The sequence below is a fragment of the Euprymna scolopes genome, chromosome 20, assembly GCF_053919585.1.
Source record: "Euprymna scolopes isolate OS-2025 chromosome 20, ASM5391958v1, whole genome shotgun sequence".
In the NCBI taxonomy this organism is placed as follows: domain Eukaryota; kingdom Metazoa; phylum Mollusca; class Cephalopoda; order Sepiida; family Sepiolidae; genus Euprymna; species Euprymna scolopes.
The window spans coordinates 112553165-112579719 of record NC_136501.1 but is presented as its reverse complement, the minus strand read 5'-3'; the positions used below and the strand labels follow the sequence as shown (position 1 = coordinate 112579719).

Below are 26555 nucleotides of genomic sequence, written 5' to 3'. Positions count from 1 at the left end.
CTCTGATGAGGTCTCTAGATATTAGAAAGCCTTCTACTCTGATAGTTGCTTCTCTCGAACTGCTAGACATTCGAATTCCCTCCCTGTTTCCTGCTTAACATATTGTACTAACCTGCAGAAGTTCAAATGTAATGTGAACTAACTTCTTGCTGCTCAACTCCCGACAGTTCCTTGGTGGACATGATTCCAAATATTAGCCTCTAACATTCCAAGTGGTAATATGCTATATATGTTACTGGGATGAAAAAGAGTAATAAAACGAGAGAGAGAGAGAGAGAGAGAGACAGAGAGAGAGAGATAGAGAGAGAGAGAGAGAGAGAGAGAGAGAGAGAGAGTGTATATCACTTTTACTCTCCCTCGGTGGGACCCGACGTTGCCCGGGAATGAATGATGATCAACGAATGTTTCACACTCCCGTATTTTATTGCGATCGAAATCGATGAAATCGATCATTTCTCAATTAAGATTGATTGCCTGCTCTAGTTGGGGACCCATTGTGGGGCACCGGGAAGAAGCTTCACATGCCTCCCTGCAATGACTTGGTCCACAATACATTGTAGTTTACATTGCACTGTAGAGAACCTACTGTTGATTTTATATAGCTTTATATATAAAATATTTTTATATTAAATATTTATATAAAAACAAAAAAATATTTTTATATTAAATATTTATATAAAAACGATAAACAACCACAGAATTCGCGCATAAGCCTGAAGAGTCCTAGAGTGGATGAAACGCGGAATATTCAGTGTAGCTTAATCGCCATATATATTTTATAAATTACTAATCTTTATATATATACATATATATATACATATATATATATGTGTGTGTGTTTGTGTGTGTGTGTGTGTGTGTGTGTGTGTGTGTGTGTGTGTGGCATCCGTCAGTCGAAACGACTATGGATCAGCGCCGTATTAAGATGTTGCCTGTTTGCATCCTTTTGTGTGACTGTAGAGACCAATTCTTGATTTGCATAGTCTGTCACAGCCTTGACATAGGAAGGTTGTTATGCAATTTGCCGCTTCGTCCGGCTGTTCCGCCTGTACACTCGCTCTTCTCCTAGCTCTCTTTGCAGCATTTTCAACATGGAGGGTCCTCTCGCTGATGATAATCCCCTGGCGTATCATTTTCCTCCAGGCAGTTCTATCAGCTGCAGAGGCTTCCCATGTATTCCTGTCCACCGAGAGAGCCTTAATGTCACGCTTGCAGACATCTCTGTAGCGAAGATGGGGTCGCCCCCTCTTTCTTGAGTATATATATATATATATATATATATATATATGTATATATATATATATATATATATATATATATATATATATATATAATGGCTTGAATTAAAGTTTAAAATGCAAAAGACTCATGCTTCAATTGTGCTATAAAAATAGAAACATTAATTTCGAACTCGCCGTTGTCATTATCAAAGAAACTACTGCTGATTTTATATGTCAGTCCTTTCAGCTTGTGTGATAATTAACCTTCTCAAATATACTTGTGATGTTAGGCTGTACAAAATGTTTACTTTGGTCAAAATTGCCTGTTCTTTCTTTCATCGGATTATTCTGAATATCGATTATCGATACTTACAATAATTATATAATGTATTAATTATATATTGTATTAATTAAACAATGTATTAATTATATAATATATTAATTGTATTTTGTATTAATTATATATTGTATTAATTATATAATGTATTAATTAAACAATGTATTAATTATATAATATATTAATTGTATATTGTATTAATTATATAATGTATTAATTAAACAATGTATTAATTATATAATATATAATTTGTGTATCGTATTAATGATATAATGTATTAATAAAACAATGTATTGATTATATAATATGTTAATTGTATATTGTATTAATTGTATAATGTATAAATATAAACAATGTATTAATTATATAATATATTAATTGTATATTGTATTTATTATATAGTGTATTAATTAAACAATTTATTAATTATATAATATATTAATTGTATATTGTATTAATTATATAATGTATTAATTAAACAATGTATTAATTATATAATATGTTAATTGTATATTGTATTAATTGTATAATGTATTAATTAAACAATGTATTAATTATATAATATATTAATTATATATTTTATTAATAATATAGTGTATTAATTAAACAATGTATTAATTATATAATATATTAATTGTATATTGTATTAATTATATAATGTATTAATTAAACAATGTATTAATTATATAATATGTTAATTGTATATTGTATTAATTATATAATGTATTAATTAAACAATATATTAATTATATATGTTAATTGTATATTGTATTAATTGTATAATGTATTAATTAAAGAATGTATTAATTATATAATATATTAATTGTATATTGTATTAATTATATAGTGTATTAATTAAACAATTTATTAATTATATAATATATTAATTGTATATTGTATTAATTATATAGTGTATTAATTGAACAATGTATTACTTATATAATATATTAATTGTATATTGTATTAATTATATAATGTATTAATTAAACAATGTATTAATTATATAATATGTTAATTGTATATTGTATTAATTGTATAATGTATTAATTAAACAATGTATTAATTATACAATATATTAATTGTATATTGTATTAATTGTATAATGTATTAATTAAACAATGTATTAATTATATAATATGTTAATTGTATATTGTATTAATTGTATAATATATTAATTAAACAATGTATTAATTATATAATATATTAATTGTATATTGTATTAATTATATAGTGTATTAATTAAACAATGTATTAATTATATAATATATTAATTGTATATTGTATTTATTATATATTGTATTAATTATATAATGTATTAATTAAACAATGTATTAATTATATAATATATTAAATGTATTTTGTATTAATTATATATTGTATTAATTGTATAGTGTATTAATTAAACAATGTATTAATTATATAATATATTAATTGTATTTTGTATTAATTATATATTGTATTAATTATATAATGTATTAATTAAACAATGTATTAATAATATAATATATTAATTGTATATTGTATAAATTATATAATGTATTAATTAAACAATGTATTAATTATATAATATGTTAATTGTATATTGTATTAATTGTATAATGTATTAATTAAACAATGTATTAATTATATAATATATTAATTGTATATTGTATTAATTATATAGTGTATTAATTAAACAATGTATTAATTATATAATATATTAATTGTATATTGTATTAATTATATAATGTATTAATTACACAATGTATTAATTATATAATATATTAATTGTATATTGTATTAATTATATAGTGTATTAATTAAACAATGTATTAATTATATAATATATTAATTGTATATTGTATTAATTATATAATGTATTAATTAAACAATGTATTAATTATATAATATATTAATTGTATATTGTATTAATTGTATAATGTATTAATTAAACAATGTATTAATTATATAATATGTTAATTGTATATTGTATTAATTGTATAATGTATTAATTAAACAATGTATTAATTATATAATATGCTAATTGTATATTGTATTAATTGTATAATGTATTAATTAAAAAATGTATTAATTATATAATATATTAATTGTATATTGTATTAATTATATAGTGTATTAATTAAACAATTTATTAATTATATAATATATAATGTGTGTATCGTATTAATGATATAATGTATTAATTAAACAATGTATTAATTATATAATATATTAATTGTATATTGTATAATTATATAGTGTATTAATTAAACAATGTATTAATTATATAATATATTAATTGTATATTGTATTAATTGTATAATGTATTAATTAACCAATGTATTAATTATATAATATGTTAATTGTATATTGTATTAATTGTATAATGTATTAATTAAACAATGTATTAATTATATAATATGCTAATTGTATATTGTATTAATTGTATAATGTATTAATTAAACAATGTCTTAATTATATAATATGTTAATTGTATATTGTATTAATTATATAATGTATTAATTAAACAATGTATTAATTATATAATATTTTAATTGTATATTGTATTAATTATATAATGTATTAATTAAACAATGTATTAATCATATAATATATTAATTGTATATTGTATTTATTATATAGTGTATTAATTAAACAATTTATTAATTATATAATGTAGTAATTGTATATTGTATTAATTATACAATGTATTAATTGTATATTGTATTTATTATATAGTGTATTAATTAAACAATTTATTAATTATATAATGTAGTAAGTATATAATGTATTAATTATATAATGTATTAATTAAACAATGTATTTATTATATAATATATTAATTGTATATTGTATTAATTATATAGTGTATTAATTTAACAATTTATCAATTATATAATGTAGTAAGTATATAATGTATTAATTATATAATGTATTATTAAACAATGTATTAATTATATAATATATTAATTTTATATTGTATTTATTATATAATGTATTAATTAAACAATTTATCAATTATATAATGTAGTAATTTTATAATGTAGTAATTATATAATGTAGTAAGTATATAATGTAGTAAGTATATAATGTAGTAAGTATATAATGTAGTAAGTATATAATGTAGTAAGTATATAATGTAGTAAGTATATAATGTAGTAAGTATATAATGTAGTAATTATATAATGTAGTAAGTATATAATGTAGTAATTATATAATGTAGTAAGTATATAATGTAGGCAAATATTTTCTAAGTAAATGACCTACAACCTATCGGGTTTATTTAACCTATAAATGCGAATGTGATACTATCGACGCCCGCTCCCTAAATGTTAGGAAAGAAGAGGAGGTATTTAGTTATCTTCCACTGCAAGAACTGTGATACCAGGACCGGAAAGTAGGCTTGAGAAGTCAGCAGCCCTGATTAAGAGTACGCTGATTTGCAAAATGTGCCTAAGTAGCCTTGTCGGTATTCTCCGGTAAGAACGGTCAAGGTGATTAGCAATAAACTAGCCCCCTCTCAAAGAGAGAAGGCTAAGCATGATGGGGTAGCAGAACAACAATGGAGAGGAAATATATTTTAGATTTAATTTTAGGTATAGCGGTGTGTTTTGACAGCTTAGGACGTCTGTGAACAATTTGCGGACAGTCTTGGGTTTGCGACGCTTGACGATCATTAAGAGTTGGACACAGACGAACGCTGGATGTGGCTCAAAGAAGATGGGGATAAGCTGATATCAACTGACGAGCGTACCCTCGACAGACGACCAAGATGTGGATATTCAGCGTGTAGAGGGTCGATTGTATCACACCCAGAATGCAACTGATATTTGTATAATGTGTAGTTTGTGCTTTGTTTTATTTTGTTGTTATACTTGCTAGCCACTGCGCACCCATGGGCAGCTACCAATGTGAGAGACGACGACATGTCCAGAAGAGAAAATGAAGAAGAAATCCACGGCACAGATCGTTGTCAAGTAAAGTAGCAGACGTAGTCTCACACGATACTTGCTTAACTATGGACTAGTTAAATACTTGCATTGGGTAACAGGTACCATTTCCAAAATAGTAATAGTAATTACTAGTGTTCGAATGATTAATCGGAATCGGGAATCAGAAAAATCGGAACATTTGGGAGTATCGGAATTGGTATCGGAATCCAAAAAATTGGGGCCTATTTTTCGATGCCAAAACGATTCTTTTAATTGCCTTTATTTATTTGATTTTGTTTAAAATACCAGTAAAGCTAAAATCGATATATCATTCTCCACAGTGTATTTTTTTGACGTTTACGAAAACATCTGCATATTTAACATGTTTTTTTTTTTTTTACGGAAATCGGGAAAAATAACAATTCTATAGTAATATATTTAAAGATTTATAAAGAATCGGAATCAGTAATTGTATCGGAATCAGGATTTTAGCACGGAATCGGTAATTTTATCAGAATCGTGAAAAATATTGGAATCGTCCCATCACTAGTAATTACTATTAAAACCACCCAACTAAAATTTAAAAAGCCTCCAGAGCACTTTGAAATTCAACTTACCGTGTTTCTTTCCCTCTTCACCCTCACTATGATTTGAAGAAAAATGATGACATTTCCGGAAAATTTCGAATAATGACTCAGCAATTTTTCCAAAATTGTACATTGTTTTAATTTAAAATTAATACATAAATACATTAAAAACAAACATAAACAAAAAATGTCAGGCCGAGTTGACCCTCATAGAATAAACATTTAAAATTAATTACATATGATATTTACGAATTTCATTTTTCGGGTTTGTATTACTGTACACATAGATTCGGAAAAGTTGTCAAAAAACAAATACATAACAAATAAATATTATCAAAGGCAAGATAAGTTACTTTTCTACCAAACTGGATATATTTTTCGTGTTTTTATTCAATGTAACATGTTTATTCAGCTCGAAAAACATACATTGTTTACCGATGTATTGGAAAATTCAAAATGGCAGCCGACTCTCTCTCGGAGAGGGTACGTTTGGGAAAAGGTATTATAAATAATAAACTAGACAAAATACTGTTAGAAATTCGCTCAATATATGTTACCGTGACATAAGTTGACATGTATTCGGTTGTTTTCTAACAGTATTTTGTCTAGTTAATTATTTATAATACCTTTTCCCAAACGTACCCTCTCAGAGAGAGAGTCGGCTGCCATTTTGAATTTTCCAATACATCGGTAAACACTGCATGTTTTTCGAGCTGAATAAACATGTTACATTGAATAAAAACACAAAAAATGTATCCAGTTTGGTAGAAAAGTAACTTATCTTGCCTTTGATAACATTTATTTGTTTTATATTTGTTTTTTGACAACTTTTTCGAATCTATGTGTACAGTAATACAAACCCCATTTTTCTTCCATAACCTCAAATCAATTACTTACAATACAATGGATGTGTTCTAAACTGACAATGAAATCAAATCTAAGATTTCAAAAATATAATTAAAAATTTTAAATAACAGTTCAGAGATCAATCAACATCAACGTAAATACGCCCGACAAACCCGATAAGCAGCAAAGTCCCACCCCTACACAGTTGAAACCACCAGATGTCAGAAAGCCTACTACTCTAGTTCCAGGTCTGACCTTTATTCCTGATCTAAGATGGAACACGTATATCAAAGGCTGCTGGAAAAATGCTGGGATCGTTCTATCGCTCCAGTAGATATCTTACTGCTGATGCAATTCTCTAGCTGTATAAGAGCCGAGTACGTCCAAGGATGAAATATTGTTGCCACATCTGGACAGGAACTGCTAGAAGTAGCTTATCCTGCCTCGACAGAGTTTAAAATAGATTCGTAGCCTAGTGAAGAATACCCTTTTTCTTCCCGTCAATCTCTTTTTCTTTTTTTTCTTACAAGGTAGTCACCACTTATCAAGACCCGGAGGCCACTCGGGGCTAAGGATTATTGCGTATACAGTACGTTAGGATTGGAGATTTGTTTATGTTGGACTTGAAGACATCCAGGTTGTAGTCAGGTGGGAAACAGGCAAACGGAACAGGGTTTCACAGGTGTGCACTTCTAAGAAAGAAGCTTTGTTCATGGAATCTACGTTTTGGTTTTGGCACAGATAAAGAGTGGGGAAAATTTTTGACAGTGGTTTCAGCTCGACGGGTGTTTATCGTGAAAGATTGGCGAGCAGGGACCAGAGATTGGAGCTCAGACGAGCACTTGCCATGGAAGTAACGATAAAACAAAGGCAGGCTCACGGCGTCTCTCCTGGGGGAGAGAGGTTGCAGAGAAGAGAAAAGGGCATCCCCCACTAAGCCTATTTTGTACTCTGTCAAGGCAGGATAGACTGTTTTTAGCAACTCGTGCCCAGATGTGGCAGCAGTGCTCCATCATATTTGTAAATTCTTTGAATGTGTGTTGTAAATGTAATGAAGAATAGCAAGTAGGTCTTGCGTTTACTTTCGTCAGCTTCGAAACTCTCGCTTCCTTTATTTTGTCTTTCAGTCCTCACATTCCATAAGCGATGTTTCTGACAAAGGAGAAAGAATTGTTGCTTTCGTTTATCATTGGCTAGTTTTTATATATTTTAGCTCCTTACATTAAGTGGCATAATACCTTGTTTGGGGCAATTTATGAAAATATATATGGCATTCTATTTCAGCTAGCTCTACTCACGAAAGAGATGCTGTGAGCCTGTCTCTGCTTTATCCTTATTTTCATGGCAAGTGCTCGTCTAGCTAAAACCACTATCCATAAAACTCATCTAGCTAAAACCACTATCCATAACTTCTCCCACTCTTTATCTGTGCTTAAACCTAGACGTATATTCCATGAACAAAGTTTCTTTCTTAGAACTGCGAGCCTATGGAACTCTGTTCCGCTTTTCTGCTTTCCAGTTGACAATATGGTCGTCTTCAAGTCGAATGTGAACAAATTCTTGATAAGCCACCCCCTTAAGTAATCCAATTTACAAAGTTTCCGCTACTAACGATTACTATGGCATGTTCCCTTTGGCTGCTGTACACTCATTAACCCTTATCCTCAAGTGGCCTCCTGGCCTTGATAAGTAGTAACTTCTTTGTAAAAAAAAATGTACTAGACTTGGAATTCCCTTCCGGGTTCCTGCTTCCCCAACTGTACTGACATGCAGAAGTTCAAGTGTAATGTGAACAGACATCTTGCTGCTCAACTCCCTACATAGTATACCTGCAACTTATGTCACTGATAGTAGGCCCCTACATTAAAGTGTCACTGAGCCTTGTTTGTGGTAAAAATGTAATCTATATATCTATAAAGGTTCCTTGGACATGGATCTAACTTAATAACTTGATTTGAGCCCAAAGCAATAAACGATAAGGGGTCATAATAGTTTAAAAAATTGACCTTTATTTTTGTTCAACATACACCTCCAAACACCCGGGCAACGCCGGGCTGAAATGCTAGTATATATATATATATATATATATATATATATATATATATATATATATATATATATATAAAACATATTCATTGCATTAATAGTTTTATGATAATCTCCAATGTTTGAAAGTATCGCCATTTTTTTCCTGAATTTTAGATATTATACATCCGAGACAACACTGGTAAAAACAATACCAATATTTTACTTTTAAGTGGAAAATATACAAACATACAGATAACTCCCTCGATTATTTATAAAATAAAACAATTAATATTATCTATTATGTATTATGTATTTAGTAAATACTAGCTGGCTGCCCGGCGTTGCTCGCTCGTAAAATACGATTAAATATTATCTTTTTAATGCATATAGATTTCATATTTATTATTATTATTTTTTTTTATTATTACATTTTCACCCCAAACAAGGCACATTGCCACTTTGGTGTAGGGGGCTACTATCAGAGGCAGCAACTACTGGGGCACTATGTTGGGATTTGGGCAGCAAGATGTAGGTTCACGTTACACTTGAACTTCTGCATGTCAGTACAGTTAGGGAAGCAGGGACCTGGAATGGAATTCCAGAGTCTAACGGTTCTGGGGAAGAAACTACTGGAGTAGAAAGATCTTTTACATCTAGGGATCTCTACTGTGTGGGGGTGGGATTTAGCTGCCTGTCGGGTTTGGCGAGGGTGTATTATAGAGCCAAAACTATTTATTATTATATTGTACCCAATATATAGTAATGATTTCAAAAGAAAAATATAAGTTGGGTGCCATCAGTCAGAATCGAAACTAAAACATGTAGCACTTCGGCCATGTTTGTTATCATTTAATCTTTTAATTGGACATCAAATTATTGTTTTGGCGTAAATAAAATTCAGACACTCAAGTAAAAAGTTGAAGAATTATTTTTATTTGTTTTCTGAGAAAATGAAATTATCCACACAAGCGAAATTTAGTTTTGAGTAAATGCTGGCTCAGTCTAGAAAGATTTATCCCATTTTTTTTCTTCTTTGTAAAGTATATCTATGTACGATTTTGCCAGAGACGTCACAAAATCTGTTCAAGACTCAATATAAACGAATCCTTGGGCATGAGTACCAATTATGACTTAGCAGGTCTTGACTACTAACAGCCACAGAGTATTTTATAAATATATACCGGAGCTCGAGTACGTGTTGCAACCGTGATGATCCCTCATGTCACAGGTCCCTTTGTCTGATATGAACCCAAAGTTCCTTCAACCGAGCACTTCCAGTTGATGATTGTCTCTACGACCAAAATGATCGCTCGTCCACACTACGTTATTGTGGCACCTCTTCTGTCCAAAGGATCGCTCATACACGTTGGGCCGTTGCGTTGTTGCAACGCCTTTGCTGATCAAAGGATCGTCGTAGGAGACACTGCCTCAAACAAACATTCTAAAAGAAAGAAAAGGCAACAAGTTTGTAGGTTCCAAGATATATGTATTGTACATATAATTAATGATGGATTTATTAGTAATATATATATATATATATATATATATATATATATATATATATATATATATATATATATATATATATATATTAAGAAAAATAGAAAAACCGAATGAAATTATTAAAAAATCAACGTTTCGTCCTTATTTCAGAGGACATCTTCAGGATAATTGAAATAAAAATGTAAGAAAAGAAGAAGTCATAGATCGTGCGAAAAAGACAGTTTTTGAATCCTACCCATGTCGGGAAGGACAAATATGTGTGCGTATGGGAAGGTTGGGCCGCTCGATGTTTATATATACACTTTTAAAAATGCATTAAAATAAATATGTACATTTTTTTTTTCTTCTGCAAAACTACTCATTTTCCTGAAACATTCAAGGAAAAACGGCTAGCCAGGATCCACCCTGATACCTTGCTCTTTGATTATTATTTTCCCTATGCTAGGGGTTAAATGGTAGAAGCCTTTTCTTTGCGTAATAGTATTAGTATTCAATATTAGTGCTGATTCTAAAAGTCTTCTTTTAGCTCTATCTATCACGTATTTAATAATTTTCGCTTGATCTAAATTAAATGAGTGATCGTGTTCTGCACAATGGCAAAAGAGTGCATTTAGGGCGTTACCATTCCTTATATCTCTTCTGTGCTCGTTAAGTCTTAATTTCAATTTTCGTTGTGTTTCACCTATGTACGCTTGTTGACAGTTGTTACATGGGATGGAATATATACCGGCATCGGATGTGAGGGTTTTGGGAGAGTGCTTGGTAGTTTTTAATGTCTGTTTTATGGTTGAGGAAGTTGTTTGTATCAGGTGAAAACCAAGTCTATTAAGAGTGTCGTAGATTTTTGTATTTTTGGTGTGGGTGGGAATGAAAAGATGTCTGTTTAATAGTGAGGTATTTGTTTTATTTTTCTGTGTGTTTATATTATAGTGTATTTTCGTAGCTTTTTTCTTTGCGTAAGAAATGAAATAGGATGGATACTGTAGTTTTCTTAAAACATTCGTAATATATTGAAATTCATCATTAAGATATTGGGGACTGCATATTCTAAAGGCACGCAAGAAAAAACCAATAATCATGCCCGTCTTTATTTTATCATTGTGGTGCGAGTAGTAATGAATATAGTCGTTTTTGTGTGTGCTCTTTCTATGTACTTTGAAACTTAGATCGGTTTCTGATCTGATGATGAGTATGTCTAGAAAAGCTAGGGAGTTGTCTTGTTCGGATTCATGGGTAAATTTTATAGAGGGTTCCACTGAATTTAATTTATTTCTAATTTGTTCTATTTGTGTGTTTTTAGGGAGAAAAATAAGAATGTCATCTATATATCTAAAATATGTGGAGTTTTTAGGAAGTCTGTGTTTAAAAGAGTTGGTTTCTAAGAATTCTAAGAATAAGCAGGCTAGTACACCACTAAGGGGGTTACCCATAGGGAGTCCAAATTTCTGTCTGTAGTAAGTATTATTAAATTGAAAGTAGGTTCTATCAGTGATGAGTTTTATGATTTGTATTAGTGTATCTGAGGAAAAAGGTAGGTCGGCTTTAATTTTGATTAAGTGCTTGTGGAGTAGATTAAGGCATTTTTTGATTGGAATATTGGTGTAGAGGGAAATTATTGATGAATTTATTAGTAATATATATATATGGTTCCAAGATATATGTATTGTACATATAATTAATGATGGATTTATTAATAATATATATATATATATGGTTCCAAGATATATCTATTGTACATATAATTAATGATGGATTTATTAGTAATATATATATATGGTTCCAAGATATATCTATTGTACATATAATTAATGATGGATTTATTAGTAATATATATATATATATATGGTTCCAAGATATATCTATTGTACATATAATTAATGATGGATTTATTAGTAATATATATATGGTTCCAAGATATATGTATTGTACATATAATTAATGATGGATGTATTAGTAATATATATATATGGTTCCAAGATATATGTATTGTACATATAATTAATGATGGATTTATTTGTAATATATATATATATATGGTTCCAAGATATATCTATTGTACATATAATTAATGATGGATTTATTTGTAATATATATATATATATGGTTCTAAGATATATCTATTGTACATATAATTAATGATGGATTTATTAGTAATATATATATATTGTTCCAAGATATATGTATTGTACATATAAATAATGATGGATTTATTAATAATATATATATATATGGTTCTAAGATATATGTATTGTACATATAATTAATGATGGATTTATTAGTAATATATATATAGGGTTCCAAGATATATCTATTGTACATTTAATTATTGATGGATTTGAAAAAAAATGTACAATATTTTTCTGTTCACAAAGAAAAAAAAACAAAAAACTATGTTTTTCCTTCTTTTCTCTCGCTTATTCGGTCGTGGTGCTGCCAATTTGTTAGCAGTAATTGCTGGGAAAGTTTTCCTTTCTCTTGCTAACTCACCAAGTGAATTGACGTTGGAATACTTTAATTTAGCTTCCCTTCGTGGAAACAGCGAATAAGAAATTTCTCTTTGCATAACTCCCAGATATCTTTTTCCTTTTTCTCTTTCTGAGAAACTTTTGGTCAGAATTACGGATTTTGGGCTATTGGCTTTGTTTTTCTATAAGGTCTGAATATCTGGTCGACTCTTCACTCGACTAATCTGCTTCTTGCTTTCGTATGTTCTTGTTTTCTTCTATTCTTCTCCTTAAAATCACTCCTGTAGCCGTTTCTATATCGAAGTAGGTTGTTGCAGCTGTAAGACACAACCCCTTTTAATAGCCAATCAAATCTAGCCATGCTATTTCCCCGCTAGGAGCGATTAGTCAATGCCAATTACTCATTTCTTGCTTTGCCTTAGGTCCCAGTCAGCCTCTTTGATTGCCAGAACCTACGACGACACCAGAATCACTATAGGTCGACCCAGTCAACCCGGGTGACATGTTGTCAACAATACAGTTTCCAATAGACAACCGCAATTCGCACCTGTTCAGGGGCTTAACCGAAAACAAAATAATTATATTATCTCATAGATTCCATCGGAACCCGACCGATCATAATTCATTTAATCAATTAAAAATAAAATGAAAATAGAAAAAGTTATAGCCCGTTGATTTAAGATAAACGCTTTGCGTCCAATTCATGGCTGAATAGGATTAATATTGCGCTAAATTTTGCTTTACCTGCCGTGCATTACCTGGGAGACCATGCATTACCTGGGCGAACTTGCATTACCTGGGCGACCATGCATTACCTGGGCGACCATGCATTACCTGGGCGACCATGCATTACCTAGGCGACCATGTCACACATGTATTTACTAATAATCTAATCTTTATATAAGCGCTTCCCCTGGACATTTTAGACAGCCTAATAATATTCACACAGAAGGATTAAATGATTTATGCAGATTCTGCCACACGGAATTGGAAAGTGTGAGCCATCTGGTATCAAGTTGCAAGGTTCTTTTGGGGGATGGCTACTAAACAGCGAGACTTGATGGAGTATGTAACTACCTCCACTGGATCATCTGTAAAAAAACTAAACATTCAGTGCAGTATTAAGTCCTAGGAACATCAACTTGAAAAAACAGTTGGAAATGACTTATATACCATACATTACTACCATGTAATCCCTACAGCTACCTACCTTGAAAATACTGCAGTGAAACCTGACATAGTTATATGGAATAAGTCAGAGAGAGTTGGAAACTTGGTTAAAGTGAGTGTCCCTAATGATGGAGGTCTGAACAGAGCTGAAAGAGAGAAACAGACCAAATATCAATGTCTCATGTGTGATATGAAAAGAAACTGGAATCTTAGGGAGATATCAATCATACCAGTTATTATAGGTGCCACAGGGCTTATGAAGAAGAAACTGAAGTTCTACCTAAATAATATTCCTGGTGAACCAAGTGCAACAGTGATCCAGACAATTGCACTTAAGGGAACAACGAGGATACTAAAAAGAGCTCTCGGTTGGTTTCAATAAAAAGCAAGGCAATTTTGGCAGCTGGTTTGACTGCTCCATACCCAACATTACGATTTTCAAAGGAAGAAGAAAAAAAAAGGAATATATGCTGTCTCGGTCGGGAAAGTAAACCGCTTCTGTGTAAATAAAATTATGAAATGCCTTCAATAAATTTCCAGATTTTATTCATATGGGCACCTTTATTGATAGTACACACATGAAACTCTAAATCTGTTCGAAGTAATCTCCTCTGGCTGCAATACATTCGATGTACCATTCCAACAACTTCTGGAAGGCTTTATGAAAGTCCTTTTGTGTGAATGTGTCAATGACCCTCGTCATAGACACTTTCATTTCCTGAATTGTCTCATAACGAAGCCTCTAAGGTTTATCTTGATCTTAGGTAATAACCAAAAGTCATGGGGAGCAATGTCTGTAGTATAGGGAGAGTGGGGAACTGTTTTGATACCCATGAAAACGTCTTTCCTTCTTATCTTTTCTGAGCACCCTTGAGACAAACTTCACGCAAATCTTCCTCATCTTCAATTCCTCATGAATAATTGTGTACACAGTTCCCACACTGACATCAGACTGTGCACTTATTCTCTCTATAGACACACGACGGTTCTTATCCGTGAAATTCTTTATTTGGCCAATCAACTCATGTGTTCAGACTTCCTTACTCCTCCCACACCTCATCATCCCTCAGGCTCCCTGCCTTTCTTCTCTTATACCATTCAAAAACTGAAGCTCGATTCATGCAAGATGGTCCAAAAGCAGTCTGAAGCATTCCATACGTTTCTGTGACGTTTTCTCAAGTTTAAAACAGAATTTCATTGCATATCGTTCTTTTATAGTGTCCTCACATCCAGATTGTAGTTTGAAAATTCACCAGCTCTGACAATCAGGCTTTAGTAGGGTGCATTTCAATTCCTGCTGTAGCTGTTCATTTGAACCTGCAATCATAACCATTGGTCAGTTATCTCATAAGATGCATAGCTATAACATACTGAATTTTCAAGAGTCTACGACTATTTTAAATGCTTGTACAAAAAAGTCTGGACACTTATTGAATGCACCTCGTAAACAATAGATTTAATAGATTAAATTGAGTTAATAAAGTATTATAAGAGTAAATGTGGTATTGTGGTGACTGAGATGAATCTGATCAAAAGTGGGATAAACATTTGTAATTTGTTGTGAACCAACACCCCCCCCCATTTCCTGCACACTTTTGATGGCCTTGTGTCTAATTTGTTGTAAACGTTAATTTACCTGTTTTCTTGATCAGAGAAGAATACATCTTTTTAGATGGGGTTATTTTAAAGTTTGTCTTTTTTAGGGAGATGAATTTACTTACATTAAAAAGCCTTCATTGTGTCTAACTTTATTTTCGTGGGGAGGCACGTAAATAGAGACGCAAAAATCCTCGTACATTGGCGCTGCCTGCAGCCTAATCTATATATATAAAAGCGAAAATGTATATATGTATGTATGTTTGTGTGTCAGCTAAAAACTTTTGACCGACAGAACAAAAATTCACAAACTTGGTATCATATTAAAGCCCCACCCTCCGGACGACAAATATCGAAAAATTAGCCCAAAAGGACTATCAGAAGTGCGTCAACTGATCGATTTTCTGTAGAGGGGTCCTAAAAAAAGTGACATTTTAATGTTAAACATTACATATTTTTAAATCGATTTATAACTGCCCCCCAAAATACGGGCGCCAACTCTTCTACACAAAGTATACACGGGGCCGTTTATTTTGGGTCAACTTGTATTTAAAACCCGCTGAGTCATGTCACGTGATCTTGACGTCAGCAAGCTCTAATGGCAGTCTGAATTTACAAAAACATGTTATCGGTAAAAAAAAAATTAACCCTTACACAAGCTAAACTATGAACTTCTACGCTATGGCAACGTTACCAAAGTTATTAGCACATTCAAAATAGTTAGATACGATAGTTAAACGAAAAATAACAAGCCAAAAATGTAAAGTAAAAAAAATACGCTTACAAAAAATATTAACGATCGAAGTTTTTACAAAAAAAAAAAACAGCCAGGCGCCATTTTCCAGTTTTTAGAGTAAGGAAGACGAAGTGAGAGAAAGAGAGAGAGAGAGAGATACACAAACGCAAACAGAGAGAAAGAGAGAGAGAGAGACAGATAGAGAGAGATGTCTAGACAGGAAACGAAATAAATACTGCTACGTCATCTCGTAACGCTCCCGCGATGACCTCATTAAGTGGCTATCTGTCAATGAAACCTCTTTCACTGGCTTTATAACCCTTATTTTAACACTATAATCAATTCCTCCTACTCTTAGCCTAGACAGTTAAGTGGTTGGAGTTAGTTTCACCTCCGCGTTCCGGATTCAATCCAGCCTCACGACGAAAACTATTTTTTTTCTTTTAATCTTTAGACACCCGGGCAACGTTTCTTTCTTTTTATTTTTTACTTCGCTTATTCTTTAGTTTACTTCCCCCCCCCTATACACACAACGGTTTTTTTTCGCTGTTTTTTTTTTTTTTTTTTTTTTGTTTTTTCCGATTTTTTCAACATCGTTTCATGGTTATTACTGATTCCCCCCCCCTACACACACCTACAAACACCCGAGCAACGCCGGGTACCTCCCCCCGCTAGTCGTAAGATAAGTTTATGTTTGTGAGAAGCCGCAGAAACAGGAGGTGCAGGGGGGTCTAGTTGACGGACTGTATTTGTATAAGGGTGCACAGGCGTGTTTGGATTTCCAATGTGATCACTCCCTTCATTTTTCTCTTTCTCTATCTTTTTTTTTGTGCCACTGCATCGCTTTCCTTCACTATTTCACTCTCTCGTTCTTTCTCTATTGTCTATGAGAAGCCGGCGAATTGTATTTGTGTGCAAGTGTGCAGGCAATCGTGTTTGCACCCCCCATTACTCTTAACTCTCTCTCTTTCTCTCAACTTTTTTCTTTCTTTCTCGTTTTCTTTTTCTCTCTTTCTTTTCTCTCTCAACCGCTCTCCTTCTCTCTTTCTCTTTTCCTCTCTAGTTTTCTTTCTTTCTCTAGCTCTGCCTCAGTCATTTCTCTAAGTATTTCTCCCCCTCTCTTTCTCTCTACCACGTTTTTTTTCTATCGCTTCTTCTCTCTCTGTCTCTCTTTCTTTCTTTTTTTAATCTTTTTTTTTTCATTCTCATTACTTTAATCTTCCTATTTCTCCTCTTTTTTCCTGTTTTTTTCTCGCTTTCACCTTTTTTCTTTCTTGCTAGTCCACATTCCTCCCTCTCTAAGACTTCTTATGTATATATATATATATATATATATATATATATATATATATATATATATATATATATATATATATATATATATATATCATTTATTTACTATAATAATTATATATATATATATATATATATATATATATATATATATATATATATAGTGTTATAATGGAATAAATCCAGAGGAAATCCGGGTATGAGAGCTCAATGTGGTAAACAGAGCAATAAGATAAAAATTATAACACGGAAATTACATAATTGTCGATGCAATAATTTATTTCAACCTTATGGTATTTTCAAGCATCTAAATCAGACAATTACATTTTTGATACTGAAAAAGAAAAGAAAAGATCGGGCTTCGACCCTCAAAAAACCAAAGGTGGTGGTAGTAGCAATCCACTTAATACATTTATAGAGAGGGTGGTAGGGATTTAAAAAATAAAAATTAAAATTAAAAATTAAAAATAACAAATAAAAATATTAGATTAGACACTTATAAGCGGCAGCTCGATGTAACCATAGATACACACACACACACACACACACACACACACACACGCAACACATACACATACACCTACACCCACATACACACACACACGCCTCTATATATATATCATTTATTTACTATAATAATTATTAAATACCTACAGACAATAGTGTTTCATCGTTTCGGGAATCGTCAGTGCAGGATGTCACGATTAACACCGGTCGGTAGATTCGAACCCGGCAACAGAAGCCATTTCTGGCTTTATCAGCAAGGACCTAATCCATTCGACCACCATTAACCGCGAGAAATATTGTTGAAATGTAAACATTTATTTGTTTAAATGTTTTAACGTCAGTCAGAGTGATCTAATCATTATATGATGATCTGAGCATAAGAGCTAAGTTGACAGACTTTTATTTTATTATTTACAACTGATAGTGCTCAACAATAAGAAACGAGTTTCTTAAAGAGGCTGATATATATATATATATATATACATACATACATATATATATATATATATATATATATATATATATATATATATATATATATATATATATATGTATATATATACTGTTTTAACAAAAACCAAGACTTCAAGAAATGGGTTGATAGCAACAAAAAGTGTATTTCATTATTAGTTACAATTGTTTCAAGACCATTTCGACAAATTCAAACAATATGTCGTTTGAAAATTTTCACAACAGCCTTTCTACAGACTTATTAAATAAAAAAAACACTTTAACAATGAAACATTAAGGAAAAGAAACATTTCCTTTATGAGGAAAAAACAAGCGGGAAAACTTTACCTCTGTCGTATCCTTTGTAAAGTATTTTTTAAAGATTTATACATCTACTTATTTTCGTATCTTTACATAATATATATATATATATATATATATATATATATATATATATATATATATATATATATATATATATATATATATACTAACAAATGTGCCCGGCGTTGCTGGGTATGAAACGTACCGTTAAATTCATTGTAAAAATCCTTTGAAAGATATATATTAGTTTTCTGGGTGTATTTTAAAGATAATTATTGAAGTCCTAAAATGTTGAATTAAATACATTTAAAAAAAAAAACCTTGTTTATACAAAAAATACCTTGATTAGCCCCCAAAAGCGAAAGATTCTCGTTTCGTTCAACCTAGAAATAAAATAAAATCCTCGTCACATAGATTATATGGAAGCCCAAAATCTCAGACAGTCCAAAGACTGTCTGAAAATGACGCTAGATAGTTAAAGGGTGGTAGGGGATTCTGTTTTTCTTTTTTTTTCTCTCTCCCTGTCATGCATCCGTACACTCCTATCGTGAACGTTTGTCTAATTTTTACCATTTTTTTTTAAAATTTAATTACTTTTTTGTGTTCCTGCTTTTGAACTTTTATTTTTCAAGATTATATAACAAATTATGTTACGCCGAAAGTTTCACATTCATATAATCAAGGAAAATATTATGAATCGCACATATAAAAATTATGAGAATTATTAATGATTGTAATTTAAAAAAAAAAGGTAGACATACTTTTTGCAATTATAATTTTTTTGTGTGAAAATATTAAATAAACAATGCTTAATTAATTTTTCTTCGAGTAATATTGAATTCGTTAATATGGACTTTCGGGGCTTTTTTCGTAATGTTCCTGTAAAAATTAATTTTTTTTATTTAATTGTTACAATTTACGATTCTTTATTTTCATAAAAAGCATAAAGGCCCGGAAGCCACTCAGGGATAAGGGTTATTGCAAGTACATTACGTTAGTGTGGAGATTTGATGAAGTGTTTACTTAAGGGGGCGGTTCATTAGGAATTTGTTAACGTTGGACTTGAAGACATCCAAGTTGTAGTCAGGTGGGAAGCAGGCAGGCGGAACAGAGTTCTATAGGCGTGCAGTTCTAAGAAAGAAGCTTTATTCATGGAATCCACGTTTTTATTTATTTTTCAAGATTATATAACAATTATGTTACGTCGAAAGTTTCACATTCATACAAGCTAGGAAAATATTAAAATCTCACATATAAAAATTATGCGAAACTTGTAATCTAAAAAAAAAAACAAAAAAACTTAGAAATATTTTTGCTATTATAATTTTTTTGTGTGTCTGAAAATATTAAATAAACAATGCTTAATTCAATTATAATATCGGTAGTTCGAGAAATTAATTTTTCTTTGAGTTATATCGAATTCATTAATACGGACTTTAGGGTTTTTTTTTTTGTAATGTATCTGTAAAAATAAAATATTTTTTCAATTGTTATAATTTACGATACTTTATTTTCATAAAAAAGCATAAATAAATTCACGCATTTTTTTTTTTTTTACTACTGAAAACCATAACTTTAATAAAGGTATTTTTTGTTTAAACAAAATAATACATTTCCACTAAGATATAAATAAAAATAATGGGTTCATTATATTTCATGATCATTATCTTATAAATACAGAAAATCTTATTAAATTTGGTTAATTTCCTGATTTTTGGTGAATTTTTTAGTTAAAGAGAGGGGTCAAAATCTTTATACCTTTTGAGCATCGGAATTCATTTTGCATGTACCTAGTATATATATATATATATATATATATATATATATATATATATATATATATTATGTACAGAAAGTTGTTAGATGAGACAAATCATTGGTACCGTCGGTTTCAAGCTCGATGATAAGGACCGTTTAAGGTATCCTTATCAAGCTCTCTTCAGCCAATATCGTCTATTTTATAACAGGAAGTGTGAAATATATATACCTCGCGAGTTCACGTTTAAATCTCGTTTTGTTACCCCCCCCGTTTATTTATCGGATGATGATGATTTCATTAACTTTAAACTTTGAATTATTTAAATTTAAAATCTAATTTGGAAAACAAAATTCCCTTATATAAATCGATTTTAATTTGAACACAAATTAATTTAAAAATCTAATTTTTCTTATTGTATAAAAAACCTTCAAATTTATATTGTTATCGGTTAAAAACTTTAAATTTCGTTTAATTATATCGAATTTCGTTTAAAAATTTCTAAAATACGTTTAAAGTTATTTGTTTTTAATTTTAATCTTTCGTTTAATTATATCGAATAACGTTTAAAAATTTCGAAATACGTTAAAAAAAATTTTTTTTAAGAGTCCAAATCTTTCAAGGTTTGGGGAAGTGAGTATTTATCTACCCTAAGTGATTTTCCTAGTATATTAACATTATTATATTTTTTCTATAGTTTTAAATTCGAAATAGATTGTAAATTACACACACACACACACACACACACACACACACACACACACACACACACACACACACACACACACACACACACACACACACACACACACAAACACACACACACACACATATCTATATATAAAAAAATGTAAATGTTGGTTCGTTCGGAATGAATGGTCTAAAAAACCACTGGACGGATGGCTTCCACGTTTTGGTATAATATGTTTACTATATCCATGTGTGTTTTTATATATTTCTTTTTAATTATAACATTATACTTAATTTTTCTATGATAAAAAGGTGGATTTCTTTGTACCGAGAGGCCATTTTTTTATTTAGGGACAATTATTTATTACCGCTTCCTGTCACGTGACCAGTGTTACAATTTAGCGGTTTTCCTGCTATATCTGGAGATTTTGGTTACAATCTAGCGGGAAATTCTAGAAAATCTGGAGGTATTTGGCACCCACAAACCCGCATTAGCGCTTGAAAATATTCAATGTAAGTAAAAAAAGTAGCATTTATTGCCTTTGGTAACAATTATTTATTGATTATTTGTTTTGTTTTTTACCTTTTTTTTTTCGACTAACCATTCTTACATCTAACTATAAAATCGATTTTTCCAAGTACATTTTAGGTGGGGGGGATTCCAACCTCCGAAGTTTGGGTTTGTATTACTGTACACATAGATTCGAAAAAGTTGCCAAAAAACAAATATATAACAAATATATGTTATCAAAGGCAAGATAAGTTACTTTTCTGCCAAACTGGATATTTAAATTAACCACACGTGGTCTCAAAATAAATGACGACGCTCAAAGTGTATACACATTTTGACTCCTCCCTTTACTTAAAAATTCACCAAAAATCAGGAAATTAGCGAATTTTAATGTAAATTGCAGTATTTTTCAAATAATGATCGCAGAATATAATGAACTAATTATTTTTACTTAACTCTTAGTAAAAATATTTTATTTTGTTTAAACAAAAAATACCTTTACTAAAGTTATGGTTTTCAGTAGTCAATAAAAAACGCAAGAATTTATTTTTGCTTTTTTTAAAGCATCGTAATTTGAAACAATAAAAAATAATTTTTACAGTAACATTACGAAAAAAGCCCTTAAAGTCCGTATTAATGTATTCGATATAACTCGAAGAAAAATGAATTATCGGATACTATTCAGGAAATTAAAGATTCAATTAGATTCCTATTTCAGTCACCTAAATTATTTAGGGTGAAATAAGTTTAGGAATTTATAGCCAAACCTAAATATATTTTTTTTTGGTAAATATCCAGATACGCTACTACAGAACACCGACCACTCTAATTTGTTTTTTTTTGGGGGGGGGACAAATATATAACAAATAAATGTTATCAAAGGCAAGATAAGTTACTTTTCTGCCAAACTGGATATATTTTTCGTGTTTTTATTCAATGTAACATATTTATTCAGCTCGAAAAACATAGTGTTTACCGATGTATTTGAAAATTCAAGATGGCGTCTCACACCCTCTTTAACACCGTAAGTTTGGAAAAAGGTGTTATAAATAAAAAACTATACAAAATACGGGGTTGTATTACTGTACACATAGATTCGAAAAAGTTGTCAAAAAACAAATATATAACAAATAAATGTTATCAAAGGCAAGATAAGTTACTTTTCTGCCTAACTGGATATATTTTTCGTGTTTTTATTCAATGTAAAATATTTATTCAGCTCGAAAAACATACAGTGTTTACCGATGTATTCGAAAATTCAAGATGGCGTCTCACACCCTCTTTAACACCGTAAGTTTGGAAAAAGGTGTTATAAATAAAAAACTATACAAAATACTATTAAAAACCCGCCGAATATATGTCAACCTATGTCACAGTAACATGTATTGAGTGAGTTTTTAACAGTATTTTATCCGGTTTTTTATTTATAACATCTTTTCCTAAACTTACCGTGTTAAAGAGAGAATCAGACTCCATCTTGAATGTTCCAATACATCGGTAAACACTGTATGGTTTTCGAGTTGAATAAACATGTTACATTGAATAAAAACACGAAAAATATATCCAGTTAGGTAGAAAAGTAACTTATCTTGCCTTTGATAACATTTATTTGTTATATATTTGTTTTTTGACAACTTCTTCGAATCTATGTGCGCCCCCAACATCACATCCGCCCTCCCCCAATGTACAAAGTAAAATCTTCGGAAAATGTTAAATGGTGTTCTAATTGGTAAATGTCGGTGCGTTACTTACGGAAAATTTGAAAATTCGATGTTCCAGGTAAAAAAAAAAAAACAGATAAATTAACCCCCCTACTCCAACTTGGTGTGCTTTCCTTTTCTTATTTTATTTCTTTTTCAGCTAATTTTAAATTTTCCACCCAAAAAGCGCTATAATGTATTTTTGAAAATTAGAAAATTCTATGTCCTGGAAAAAAAAAATCCCCACCCCCAACGTAGTTTGCTTGGTGAAGCCGTCGTTTATGCTACAGCGTGCATGCGCGTAGCATAAACGGAAGCTGCAAAATGGTGGAAAGAAGTTCGTGGGTTCAGGGGTAAATACCATGCAAACGGTAAATTTGCCCCAAGTTTGACTATCAGATTCGTTGTCAGCGACCTCAATTACCTATACAAAAACAAATTAGAGTGGTCTGTGTTCTGTAGTAGCGTATCTGGATATTTACCTTTTTTATTTTTCTTGCTTAAAAAAATAGCATTAATACAGTAAGTTAGGTAAACTGACTTTTTCGTTTAAAAATGGAATTATTTCCCTTTCGTTATTAATTTAAAAAAAAAATTTTTTTTTAATAAATATTTTGTGTTGTATATACATAAGGTACAATTGTTGAATGTTACTGTTTTGATTATATTCGTTTGGGGGGCACAATTAAAAAATTAAGAAAGATTAAAATGAAGCGAAATTTAAGTTTCCGTTCCATTTTTACAACAACCGTAAAACAGTGCATACTCGGCAAGTTTTATCATAATTTATAAGCATATTGAAACACTAAATCAACATTTTATTTATTTTTTTGCATAATTAATGATGGAAGTATTTTTCTGTTTATTTTCTTAACATCTGTTAAAAAAATAATTTGTACATTCTCTTGAAAAAAAGAATCAAACTTTTCTCTACTTTCACATGTGTTCCATTTTAACAAACTGAGCCACAGCAACGCGTGGCCGGGTACAGCTAGTATATATATATATATATATATATATATATATATATATATATATATATATATATATATATTTTAAGGAGGTTAGAACAGTAGTCTAAAGATCAGAGTGTATTTTAATGTGATAGTAAAATTACTAATTTAATTAAAATACAAGAAAAGAACAGTGCCCGTTGTAATTCAGATATATAATAAGCTCGATAGGCAAATATCCTAGTGCTATTTTAATATTTAGTAATGTGATTGATAATTTAAAATTCAAATTTAAAAAAACTGTGTCAAAATTATTGTCCATGGCTTAATGTTTATCGCAAAAAAAACATCGTCTCCGAAACGATCGTACAATTTATTGGCTTTGTTGTGTGCCTTTTAATGAAACAGATTTTTAATTTTTAATTTTTATTTTAAATATAAATTGTCAGTCAGCTTACTAACTATATTTATATACACACACACACACACACACACACACACACACACACACACATATATATATATATACATAGAGAGAGAGAGAGGGGGGAGAAGAGAGAGAGAGAGAGAGAGAGAGAGAGAGAGAGAGAGAGAGAGAGAGAGAGAGAGAGAGAGAGAGAGAATAGACATCTTTCTCCTTATCACGGTTTCTTTCTGTTCCCTTTCCTTTTTGTCTCTGTCCTTTACTCTCGCTATCCCACTTAACCTTCAACCCCGTTCTGTTTGGACATGTCGTTGTGTACATAGTTTGCTCGACTTGAAGGTCAAGTCACTCAAACAAGCTACGAAGTTAAAGACGACCGCCATAAAGAAAAAAACAAACAAACAAAATAAAATTAAAAAAACAAAAACATGATGAATGCAACAGTGGCACATTTTCTCTCTTTTTCAGTTGCTGTAAAATAAATTCACCTTTCGATGCCGGAAATTACCTTTGTTGTTTTTTTTTTCTTGTGTTGATCCCGGGCACAAAGCTAGACTGCACCAGCCAGCCTTGACAAACGTGTTCGCCCTGCACCGTCCTATCCTACTCCCCCTACTCCCCCTACCCCAGCCCCCTCTACTTCTTTCTTTTATCTTCTTTTTCTCAATCCTACTCCCAAACCCTATCAGTCTACCAGTTCTGTGCGTGACCGTAATAACGTTAGAAAGCCATTCTTAATATGGGGAGGGTATTAACGTTAGAAAGCCATTCTTAATATGGGGAGGGTATTTTTAAAACTATTCTGGCATGATCTGTACGCTGAAAAGGTAGGATTTTGCTGGTACTTGCTTTGGTTGGGGGTAATTAACTTTAGGGGGCACAAGTGCAGGAAGTTCGTCGGAGCACATTCCGTGAAACGAACACAGGGATGCAGCACTGCGGTGATGGGACGGGGGCTGGAAGTAGTAGGCAATGTAATCACCACTTATCAATGCCTGAAGGCCACTCGAGGATAAGGGTTAATGAGTGTAAAGTAGTCAATGGGAAAATATCGAAGACCTATTAAGTTTTTGAGAGCATGTCCAAGAGCCACCGACCCAAACATTGCATAATCCCACATGCTTGGGTGAATGGCGGTTTTACAAGGATATAGGATACTAGCATTTTCTTTTGTCCGGTCTCCAGTGACGTCAGTTTTGACAGATCTACACTCATTGACCGGTTTTACTTTACTCTGTCGACCGCCTGCATGTGTGTGTGCACGTAGTCTTAACGCGTGACAGCAGTATATTCTATTTATTGTAATACCATAAATGGTTTCTGTGTATTTATTGTAATACCATAAATGTCAGGACAAATTATCTCGTAATGGTTTAAAAGAAAAAATGCCGCTTACAAATATACAAAAGAAAGCCATGAGAATATTTATCCACGAGAGCCGTTCAATAAGTAATGGTCATGTGTATTATAATTCATCGGACTACTGTTCTCATCTTGAGTGTGATTTTCACAACGTTTCCGTCGATATAACCTCCGACCTTCTTCAAG

General features: G+C 30.9%; 1 protein-coding gene across 1 annotated transcript in view; it reads left to right on the top strand.

Annotated features, from left to right (window-relative positions):
• The window catches only part of LOC145241568 (uncharacterized), a 148176-nt gene that overhangs the window by 39541 nt on the left and 82080 nt on the right, over nt 1–26555 (top strand). The gene's annotated exons all lie outside the window — the stretch shown is intronic.